This window comes from Bubalus kerabau, chromosome 19 (assembly GCF_029407905.1).
Source record: "Bubalus kerabau isolate K-KA32 ecotype Philippines breed swamp buffalo chromosome 19, PCC_UOA_SB_1v2, whole genome shotgun sequence".
NCBI classification, from domain to species: Eukaryota; Metazoa; Chordata; class Mammalia; order Artiodactyla; family Bovidae; genus Bubalus; species Bubalus kerabau.
The window spans coordinates 57,608,913-57,620,722 of record NC_073642.1 but is presented as its reverse complement, the minus strand read 5'-3'; the positions used below and the strand labels follow the sequence as shown (position 1 = coordinate 57,620,722).

The 11,810-nt window shown below is 47.5% G+C and overlaps 2 long non-coding RNA genes across 3 annotated transcripts; one reads left to right on the top strand and one right to left on the bottom strand.

Moving 5' to 3' along the window:
- Nucleotides 1-1,714: 1,714 nt before the first annotated feature.
- On the bottom strand, nt 1,715-4,892 carry LOC129633676 (uncharacterized). Of its 2 annotated transcripts, XR_008705214.1 has the most exons (5): nt 4,766-4,892; nt 4,145-4,249; nt 3,614-3,732; nt 2,782-3,477; nt 1,715-2,312 (listed from the first exon to the last, which is right to left on the bottom strand). It is a non-coding gene; the product is annotated as an uncharacterized LOC129633676 (long non-coding RNA). The 2 variants fall into 2 exon arrangements; XR_008705213.1 differs by having other exon boundaries at nt 3,614-4,249.
- LOC129633678 (uncharacterized) lies at nt 4,841-9,892 on the top strand. The gene is made up of 4 exons (XR_008705215.1): nt 4,841-5,639; nt 5,728-6,078; nt 6,715-6,820; nt 8,210-9,892. It is a non-coding gene; the product is annotated as an uncharacterized LOC129633678 (long non-coding RNA).
- Nucleotides 9,893-11,810: the final 1,918 nt, after the last annotated feature.

The following is an 11,810-nucleotide window of genomic DNA, read 5'->3' as shown; positions in this document are numbered from 1 at the left end:
CAAATGTTTATGGGAGAGAAGAATGAGGAGCCGGGAACTCTAGGCCTGGCCCAGCCACGTGTCCTGCCAGCACTGGGGACAGGCCAGAGAATTGCAGGCAGCCGTGCAGAAACGGGGCTGGATTGTGTGTATGCAGCGGTCAGTGTGAGTTTGCTGTCTTGAGAGAACAGAACAGCACCCCAGTTCCATAAGTGTACTTGGGGAGACAGGCCCATTGCAAGGCCCCACCCAACTTCCGTCCATGCTCCTCACTAACATTTCCTAAGTGCTGCCCGTGTACCAGGCATACAGAGATAAAGGGCATGGCCCCTGCCCTCCAGGAGCTCACAGGCTGTTTAGGGAGACAGGTCCAATCCAAGACAGTTAAGGTACCAGTAAAGGAGGCTGCTGCTAAGTCGCTTCAGTCATGTCCGACTCTGTGCGACCCCATAGACGGCAGCCCACCAGGCTCCCCCGTCCCTGGGATTCTCCAGGCAAGAACACTGGAGTGGGTTGCCATTTCCTTCTCCAATGCATGAAAGTGAAAAGTGAAAGAGAAGTCGCTCTGTCGTGCCCGACTCTTAGCAACCCCATGGACTGCAGCCTTCAGACAGTGACTAACCCTTCTAGTTGAGTGCAGTCTACTTCAGGGCATTCAAACCAGTTCCTGGAAGATGATTTACATGATACAAGCAGAGGAGGGGGGTGGGCATGTTAGGGAGAGGAAACTCATTGTGCTGGGGAGGGGGTGGCAACTTGGAGATGGAGGAGGAGAATACAGTGGGCTGGGGCCAGGCTGCAAAGCAGTCTGAACCTTAGCCTATGAACTAGTGGTTCTCAAACTCTCCTCCGAGGGCCCCTGTGGGATTCCTTACAGCCTCTCAAAAGGTGGACAGGAGAGCTGGAGGACAGGGCGGGACCAAGAATTTGGCAGTGCTTATCAAGTGCCGTCTGATAGAACTTTCAGTGCTATTCAATATGGCAGCCTCTACTCCCCACCCCAGGTGGGTGTTGAACATTTGAAATGTAGCTAGTGCAACTGAGGAACCAGACACCCAGTTATATTTCACATTAATCAATATAAATTGAAATTGAAATAGCCACTTGTGGCCACCATACTGGACAACACAGTAATGGGAATGGAAAGTTTTCAGTGAGAGAACCTGACCAGAACTGAGCTGTAGAAGCAGCAGGGTCTCGAAACTACCTTAGGAAGTGGGTGCATTTATCTCCATTTTGTTGATGAGGAAATCAAGTCTTGGAGAAATGAACTGATTCGTTTAAGGTTTCTGAGCTAATCAGTAGCTGAGGTGGGTCTTAAATCTGAGCCTTTAAACAGCAAATCTGGGAGCCAGTCAGGGACCCTGGTACCAATGGGGCATGTCCAACGGGTTTATATACATTCTATCATTGATAATTATGATGGCACAGACATCTTTTGTCAAACAAAATATTTTGTTGTTGTTTAGTTACTAAGTCATGCCTAACTCTTTTGCAACTCCATGGACTGTAGCCTGCCAGGCTCCTCTGCCGGGATTTCCTGGGCAAGAATACTAGAATGGGTTGCCATTTTCTTCTCCTGGGGATCTTCCTGACCCAAGGATCAAACCTGTGTCTCCTGCATTGGCATGTGGATTCTTTACCACTGACCCACTGGGAATCCCATTAGTTGCTCCCATACTAGAAACACACCAAGTTCTACTTCAGGGATAATGAGCCAATATGATAGGACTTAAAAACTTTATATTTGTAGAATTTTCTCAACAAGAAATTTTCCACTAAAATTTCTTTCTTAAGTCCATACATTTGCTTTACTGAAATCAGCTACTATTTGGTTAGACATGAAAATTCTTACACATGTAATCAGCTTTCCCTGGTAATAAATGCCTGAGGCAAACAGTGAGATGGACAGAAGTAATAATCCCTCTCTATATTATTCATAGTACATCCTATCATCTACCAACATTACTGAAAACAATGAGGAAAGTTCTTACCCATCACATGACTCCTAAAGATAATTTCCTAATGAATATTTTCTTTTCTTCCCCCTGGCAGATAAAGTACTAAGTCAGGAAATGTCGCTAGACTCATTCCTGAAAGATCAAACTGTCTTGTTTTCCCTTCCTCAACTGCTTTCTCATCCATCTGACTCAGAAAGAGCTTGATAGGTAAAGGAAACTCCTCATGTTGGGGTACGGAGTCAGGCTGGGGAGAAGAGGCAGAGGACAGACAGACCCCACATCCTAAGGTCTGAACTGATGCAGCAGGAATTTGCACAGATCTTCACTTTCATGCAGGATTCCCAAGGCCTGTTTATCCTTCAAAATTGCACCCTGGAATATGGGAAGGAAAGACTCAGTTAAGCTCCCACATGGGCATATTGTGTTTTTTGCTCTCCACCAATGAAGGTTTAAGTGAAAGTTGCTCAGAGGAAATTAACCATGTTCTCTATTGCTCTTGACAAAATCTAGGTTTGTGTAATAGGACATACTGGGTTATGCTGTAGTAAGAAATAACCCCTAAGTTTCAGAGACCTAAGAAAAAAGGGTATTTCTCTTTTCTGTTACATGTCTGTCTAGGGTCAGCTGGATGCTCTGTTTAACACAGTCACTCAGAGACCCAGACTGACTGAACAGACTGCTTCTCAAACACTGTCAAGAGAACCAAAGGGTTTCACCTCTCACCTCCATGCTCTGGCCGGGAAGTCACGTGCAAACTTCCCCTCATAACTTATTGGCCAGAATTAATCCCATGGTCCCATCCAAACACAAAGGGGTCAGGAAGTGCAATCCTGCTGCTTACCCAGGAGGCAGAGAGCAGGAAACCCCTGGCCCTAGTACTTGACCACCTCAGCAGAGACCCGTCCCTCTGTTCTGCCTGTGCTTTCCTTATTCTGGAATTCCACTTTCCTCTTGATTTCCAGTAGCGGAGAGTGGAAGGAGAGGGCGGGTGTTGCAAGTGTGACCGGTCACCAGGAAGTCTTTGCTGAATGAATGCTCCTGCCGCCGTGTTCCTCACATCAGGAAACTAAGTCAGAGCAGAGCTGTCCCCAAGGGAGGTGCTGAAGCACAGTGACTCGCCAAGCTTCAGGGAAGGCCAGACGCGGGTCTCACCCATAGCTGGGAGGGGCCCCTGACGTCATCTAATACAGCCCTGTCTTCTCAGGGTCAAGAACCGGGGCCCACAGGAGGTTTCCCTGAGGTCACCTCAGAGGCAGGACTGGAACCCAGCTCTCCTAGGACCAAAAACAGAATTTTCTCCATGGCTCACCCACTGGCATCCTGGTCTGAAAGGAGTGGAGGGGAAGACAGAGGCTGGAAGGCAGGGGTGTGGCCCCTGAGACATATAGCCCCTTTCTGAGGTCACTCGATTAAGGCCTTTCCTCCTGCTTAAACCAATATCTCTGGCAGGCCCCCCTTGGGAATGCCATTTCGTGTTGCAAAAGCTGCCAATCCAGATGCTTCTTCTAGCTTCCTGTGACATTCGAGGAAACTGGAGCTGTGTATGTCAAACAGAAGGACAATGATTCAGAGAAAGAAACACAGACACCAGAGGTGAACGGGATGAAAGCGCGGTTCACAAAGAAGCACTAAATGTGGGCCTTCCATCTGCCAGTCCGTCCAAGATTACATACCCTGAGGGCTACAGTCTGGAATGTTCTGGTCTGTTTTCACTTGTCCAGTCCCACTAGGAGACAGACTTCCTCTGGAGTCTTGCCTGTAAACAGCATCAATCCCAGGTATAGAGTCTTGCCTGTAAACAGCATCAATCCCAGGTATAGAGAGCCACAAGGTAACCTTCGCATAAGGTTCCATGTGTATTTGTTGAATAAATTCATAACAATGGGAAGTCATTTAAAGGTTCTAAACACAGAGGTGACAGCATCATGTTTGTCTTTCAGAAAGATCAAGAGAGTGACATGTACAAGCAATGTTTGGGCTGAGTCAAGGATGGTACAGGAGGCGCTGGAAAATGGAGCACGTGAAGAACATTCCAAGCCAAGAAGGAGTATGAGGGTCCAATGGGGGGAATAAGCAAGGTGCAGATCAACTTCATTCATTCATTCATCCACTCACTCAACCCATATTCTCTTCCCTTGGAAGTGGTAGTGTGGGTAGGAGAAGGTGCAAATGACAAAAACTCAATAGATAATGCCATTCCAAACCCTTTTGTCCACATTATGGCTTCTCCAAGACTGCCTGGGGGGTCGATGTGAAACCTGGGTTGCATTCTTCCTGCGCCCAGCACAGATGTGCTTCACCAACCACTCCTGGAGAGGACCCAAAAGCAGAAACATGACAGGGGTCCAGTAACCCCTGAACTGGACAGACAGACAGCAATAACAGAGGGCTGACAGGGATGGTTGTCAAGGAGGCATTTTTGGACCTAGGGTCAGAGTCAAGATGGATGAGACAAAACTATGGTGGAGACTGAAACCAGACTCTGTTCTGCACTGCTCAGTGGGTCTCTGCTCTGCACCCCAACCCTGGCCTTGCATGCTCCCCTACTCTTCTCTGCTCCACCCCAGATCACCCCAACTCCCTTCACTCACTCAATTCCTCACCCAGCTGTTGAGTCCTTTAATCTCACAAGTCCCCAGGAAATGCTCACTTTAGGGGACTAGCTTTGGGATCCATGCATTTGTTCTTCTGATTCACAGATTTTTCTTGGTCAAAGAGAATAATCACAGGGAAGTAACAGCTGGGTGCTATTTTTATATCATCTTTGTGATTGAAGAAAACCCACTTCACAGATCACCAAGATTACCATTACCACTGTTACCAACCTGGGTTCCTGGACTCCTTTTAATCAGCAGCAATTGAGAAAAGGCCAGTGAGAAATTCAGGCAAGGCTTTATTGAAGTTAGCGCTGCAACATGGGGGAGTGAAAACAAGTAACAGGTGCCCTTGTTTGTTCCCTGAGGTGGGGGAGAGGGGGTAGGTGAGCTGGTTGCTTAATTGGGGTGAGGGGCAGGGGCAGATCAGTGGATAAGGTGGTCTGCCCACCCCCTTGGTGGTGCTGTAGAAATCATGTGCCATTCCTTGCTTTTGCTCCAGGCACTGAGAAGGGGCAGTTAGGTTTTGACTTTTCTGTATGGTGTTGTTCATAATTCGCCCCAATTGTGCATGTATGCAATTATGTGTAGTCCCTTAGGGTTTTTTGGTATCCTGTTGCTCGAGGAGTTGGTTGTCCAGGTGCAAGCACCGCAGCAGAAGGTCCCCAGGTCTCAGGGCCCAGGCTACATCACTACAACCACATAAAGTTCACGAGGAGCCCCAGCAACTTGTCAGACCCCTGGGGAAGCCCAAGCATATGGCCTCTCCCAGCCTCGGGAAAAAAGCATCCAACGTCAGGAGAGTCATGTGGCAGCCTTTGCAACGATGTTGCTGCTGCTGCTGCTGCTAAGTCGCTTCAGTCGTGTCCAACTCTGTGCGACCCCACAGACGGCAGCCCACCAGGCTCCGCCGTCCCTGGGATTCTCCAGGCAAGAACACTGGAGTGGGTTGCCGTTTCCTTCTCCGTTGCAAAGATGTTAGAACACCTGTAATTAAAAGCAAACCCTGATTAGTCTGTGTGAGGGCAACTTGACTTAGTTTCTTCCTCAAATCCCAGGCAAATTGACTTTCCTCCGGTGGGCCAGAAGGAGAAGCACCTCCAAGGTGAGGGTCTCCCAGACTTGAAGCGGTGGTGGGGGAGGAAATCCCAGCTTGAATAACATGTCAAAAATAATAATCTTGTTATTTAAAGCGGGGACACAGGGAGAATCCTGTAAAAGCACTGATGACATTGCCATTAATGCCAAGAGAGTTCAGCGTGACTGATGGCGCCAATAAACAGCCAGCGAATCAGAAGTGATCGATGAGTCTTCTCTTGAAAGCGTGGCCAAAAACTGCCTCGGCCAGCATCCTTGCATTTTCCACCGGTGAAAAATGCACGTTTGAATAACGTCAGCTGTATTAAATGATCACCCTTCTGCCCAGATATGTGCAAATCAATCAGCTAATACCTGCCCAAGGTGTGAAGTCTAGATCTGGGGACGTGTTATATATGTGTGTCTGTGCACAAGCTTCCCTGTGCTGTCACCCTCTGCTCTGCAAGGTCAGTTAAAGCTGGGGTGCATGAGGTTGACTTCTGGGGGTGGTCTCAGAGAAAGGTGTGAGGGAAGCAGGATGGAGGGGGGAAACCAGCTGAGCAGGAATGTGGACTCAGCTGGGCCAGCTTCATTTGGAGCTTACGGGAGCTCGAGATCATAACTGTACCCCAGAGTCACCCCCACACAGAACTGTGGCAAAGAGAGCAGCTGGGTTGTAGCTCATGTCTGCCTTTGCCCGTGATCTGTAACAGCAGAGATGGAGGTAACCTCCCAGGTGAAACTCCTTCCTGGCAGAGGGCACCACTGCAGGGAAATGGGCATCAGTGAGGGGTTAGCAGCCAGCACTTCCAGTAGCCGGGCGATGCCTGCACTAATCTGTAAAGGTCACGGGGGGAGGGGCACCAGCAACATCCACTGTGCCAATGGGTCTCAGACCTGAGTGTCTGTAAAATTCTCTGCAAGGCTTCTTAGCACACAGACCACTGGGCCCCAGCCCCAGAGATTCTGATTCAGGAGGTCTGGGTTGGACTGACAAATTACATGTCCAACAAGTTCCCAGGTGATGCTGATGCGGCTGGTCCAGACGTCATTCTTTGACAGTCACCTTCTCTTCCCTTCCCCTCTCTTCACCCTGTCACCAGAATGGAAATAACCACACCCTCACTTGGTTCACCCAACACTTGGTCGATTGCACCATACAACCACGGCTGCCTCGGGAGATGATCTATCTTCCTTGTTGTTTAGTTGGTAAGTTGTGTCTGACTCTTTTGCGACCCCATGGACTGTATCCCACCAGGCTCCTCTGTCCATGGGATTTCCCATGCAAGTATACTGGAGTGGGTTGCCATTTCCTTCTCCAGGGGTCTCTCTGATCCAGAGATCGAACCTGCGTTTCCTGCATTGGCAGGTATATTTTTTACCATCTGAGCCACCTGGGAAACCCCATTATCTGCTCTAGGTAGCTGCAAATAGAACATTCAGTTTTAAATGCTTCTGACAAACACATCCCAGCTCAGTGCCCAGTACACGGTAGGTCTCAGTAAATGTCTTGCGTGCATACATGAATGCCTCAATGTAAATGCAACAGTGATGTATAAAAATACATACTGTCCCAGGGGTCAGGAGCAGGCTGCTATTTTAATGTTGCCTTGCTCTAGGAATGACTGCAGAAGTCACATTGGAGGGAAGGAAGCTCTGATTGTTTTGAAAAAAACACGTCTATGAATCTTCTCACTGGCAGAAGTGAAGCCAAGTTGGGGGCATGAAAATCAGAGGCTGAGCTGTGCTGCGGTAATAATGTCAGAGCTAGTCTTCACTGTAGAGAAGCACCTCTAAGAAAGATTGCAATAGTGATTGGGAAGAAGAGCATGGATGTTAGTGATCTGGGGCCCAACAGGTCAGGGTCCTCTTTTGGGGAGAGAAGAGGGGCACCAGCAACATGGCCTCAGCAGAGGCCATATTGACCCACACCAAGCAGCAGCAGGCTGGTGACCAAGGAGAGAGAACAAGTCTGGGCAAGCATCCTGGGTGGCCAGGGGCTTTGAGATCCACAATAAGAAATTAGCCTGTTCTCTTACCCATAATATAAGTCCCAGGTCTTTGGAGAAATTGCAAAGCAAGAGACAGCCTGGTGTAGGCTGGGCTTTGGAGAAGCGTGCAAGGTAGGCAAAGAAGAATCAGCTTGGATAGGTGAGTAATGAGAGAGTAAGGGATGACCCAGGGGCCTGGAGCAGCTGTTCAGGTAAGAAGTTGACTTGGGAGGGTGGCTAACTGCTTCTGCTTGCCCTGGAAGGAGGAGCTTCCCAGGTGATAGGATTTTCAATGCAAACACTGGGAAAGTTCCAGACGAACCAGGATAAGTTGAGAAACCAACTAGATGGGGTGATCAGAGAAAACCAGTGCCCATGAAACCTGTAAACACTCCTCCAAGATCTCCCTAAACTGTCAGGAGGAGAAATGGTTAAAAACTGGCCTTCTTTCCATCTCTCAGAAAAGGGACTGGGCTAGTTGGCTAGTAAAGGGATGGGTGACCTTGAAGCCTGCCCATCTGGGGGACATGCAGGATATACCACTATAATCTGAAGGTATTTTGAAAATTTGTATCACAGCTAATGATTTTATACTAATCTTCACCAGGGGAGAATAGCCAGCAAATGCGATGTAGTGGACCTAGCAGCGGACTAGGAATCAGAAGATTTCAGCTCTTGCCCAGCCCTTCCACCAACCAAGCTGTGGGACCACAGATAAGTCAATTTCCCTCTCTGGGCTCCCTTTTTCTCCCTTGTAAAAATGAAGGTTTCAACTAGGTCCAGGGTTTGTATGTACCATGGATCCCTTTGGCAGTTTGGTGAGGCTTCTGGACCCCTTCGCAGAATAATGTTTAAAAGTGCAAAAAATAAAACTGAATTTGCAAGGGAAACCAATTATCATAAAGTTATCAACATACTGAGAAAACCACATTATATAGCAACATATAGGCTTATTCATAAATGCAACGAAGAAGAACCAGCAGTGGGCTTAACAACTGTAATTTCAAAGTAGTTATAAATATAAACAATATTTTAGGATATCTGCAACAACTATAATTTGATGTGAAAATATTTGTGACTTTTATTGGTAATAATGTCACAGGTGCTGCCAGTGCATCCATGGTTTATTGCCCACATTTGTAATGTAGGAAGGAAATGTCACATTTCAGTTAGAGGTTTGTGAAAATAAAAATGGGAAAAAAACCCACTTTTTTCCCTTTCTACTTTCCTCTAGTTTTATCCACAAACCCTATTGGGAGCTGAGTGATCCCTCACCCTTAAATTCATTATGTTGAAGTCTTAACTCCCGGGACCTCAGAATAGGGCTATATTTGGAAATTTGGTCCGTCTAGTCAAGGCTATGGTTTTTCCTGTGGTTATGTATGGATGTGAGAGTTGGACTGTGAAGAAGGCTGAGCGCCGAAGAATTGATGTTTTTGAACTGTGGTGTTGGAGAAGACTCTTGAGAGTCCCTTGGACTGCAAGGAGATCCAACCAGTCCATTCTGAAGGAGATCAGCCCTGGGATTTCTTTGGAGGCAATGATGCTGAAGCTGAAACTCCAGTACTTTGGCCACCTCATGTGAAGAGTTGACTCATTGGAAAAGACTCTGATGCTGGGAGGGGTTGGGGGCAGAAGGAGAAGGGGATGACAGAGGATGAGATGGCTGGATGGCGTCACTAACTCGATGGACGTGAGTCTGAGTGAACTTCGGGAGTTGGTGATGGACAGGGAGGCCTGGGTGCTGCGATTCATGGGGTCACGAAGAGTCGGACACGACTGAGCGACTGAACTGAACTGAACTGGAAATATGGTCCTTAAACAGGTAATTAAGTTAAAATGAGGTCAATAGGTTGGGCTCTAATCCAACAGGACTGGGGTCCTTAAGAAAAGAGGAGATCAGGACAGGCACACACAGAAGGAAGAGCGTATAAAGACACAGGAGAAGGTGGCCATCTGCAAGTCAACAAGAGAGGCCTCAGGAAAAATCAAACCTGCAGACACCTGATCTTGGACTTCCAGCTTCTAGAACTGTGAGAGAATAAACATCTGTTGTCTAAGCTGCCCAATCTGTGGTGCTTTGCTATGGCAGCACAAGCATGCTAATATAAACCTCCAAGCCATAGATGCAGTTGAAGAATTCCAGATTACAAACAACAAGGACCTATTATATAGCACAGGGAACTATACTCAGTATCCTATAATAAACCATAATGGAAAAGAATATATATGTATAACTAAATCACTTTACACCAGGAACCAACACATTGTAAATCAACTATACTTCAATAGAACTTTTTTTTTAATTAAAAAAAAAAAAAAGAATTCTAGATCAGAACGGTCTCTAAGGTTCTTTGACTCTGCCCACGCTAACAAAGCTCTCAATGCGGTAAAAGAAGGGCTCTGAGAATGAAGGTGAAAGGACATGTTCTTTGGGCCACAAGACAGAAGGAGAAGGATTCCCACACGCTCCAGGCTCCCTTCATTTAATGTGATGGCTGGTGGTCCCCAGCGTGCTAAGAATCTCACCACCCACATACTCTCACCTCTGAGAGTATGTACGATCTGCAAGCTCTTGAGGGCAGTCCCTGTGCACCTCACAGTGTATCTGCAGAAACCTTCGGCCCAGATGGATTTATGACCTTGATCCCAGGACACAGTGGATGGTGCCTGCCAGCAAAAGAGCAAGGTTTGAGGAGTATCTCCTGCCAGTTCCCGGTGAGAAGCTGATGTTCATTTTTCCCGAGCTCTCATCACTTTCCCAGCACCAGGGGCCTGCCACAGGGGTACCACACCCAGCCAAGGGGCACGAGATGTGGGCATGGTGAGGATGGGTCTGAATTCCCTGGAGCTCATGACGAGGAGCCAGAAAGTGGAAGAGAGTTGGGGCCTGACGAGAGGAACAGGGAGCCCAGGGAGGAAAGAAGGTGAAGACAAAGGAGAAGGGGCTTGTTGAGCAGAAAGGAAGAAGGTAAAAGAAAGGAGATGGAGGGAGAATGAGATAGTTAGACATGGGAGACAGGAGAGAAATGGAGGAAGAAAGAGAATAAAGAAAAGGGGAATGGGTGTGAGCAGTTAATTCTGCCTTCAGGGAAGGCTGTCCAAGGCTCTCTGGCTTCTCCAGGGACTTCCATGACCCAAGGCCAATGAGAACCAGGAGAACACAGAGAGGACTCCTCCCCTTCACATCAAATGTGGAGCCTCAGCAGCTCCCACATCTGTTTCAGTAAACGGCAGTTGCACAAAAGGCATTCCCCTGCAGAGCCTCAACTGCTAGTTCTGGAGAGGCAACACAAGAAGGGGCTGCTCTCAGCCTGACCTGTGACCATCTTTGAAGGGAGCTGCTGCCATTCATGCAGCAGGGTGCCCCACCCACAGCTGGACAATGACGCCTCTCCCCAGAGCCCCAGTCCTCTGGCTTCTCATGGAAAAATCAATGACAGGGTTTATTTTCTTGATGCCGGCTTGTTTTTCGGCCCTGTCGGCCCTGATGTGATGCTTAATACTTCCCTGGGGAGTTGGGTGAAGCCATTGCAATCTCTTAGATAAATACCTAATTAGGATGCTTCTGAACAGAGTACTATTTACTTGGGAGAATGTGTCTTGGGTCAGTGTGCAATTAAGGAGGTTATTATTTTCTCAAGAGAGAGAGGTGGTTCCGGCAGGTTCTGTACTTAAATATGTCATTAGATGCTTAAAGCATCTGGGGTACCTGGAAGTCACCCTTTATTTATTTTTAAGAAACTCACCTATTGCAACATTCATACCACTGAGCCACTGGGATGAGGAGAGACAGATGATGGTTCTAACTATGCAGTTGAGGGAGGCAAAGCCATACTCTGGGGTCACCATTCAACTAAACCAGTAGCAATGAATGATGTAAAACTAAATAGGCCCATTGATTCAGCCAAGAATCAAATCTATACTGGCAACGGTGCTCAGTGTTCCATTTAGGAACTCATTTGATCCTCAGCACAACCCTACGAGGGGCTCTTCTTCTTTTTCAGGGAATAACACTCCACACTGAATTTTTTCCACTTAAAAAATTTTAGGAAAATCCCTGGTGGTCCAGTGGAAGATTCCATGATTTCATTGCCAAGGGCACAGGTTCAATCCTTGGTTGGGGAACTGAGACCCCATAAGCCATTTGGCTTGGCCAAAAAAAAAAAATATTGATACAATCTTTAGAGTTTACATTCCCTTTACAG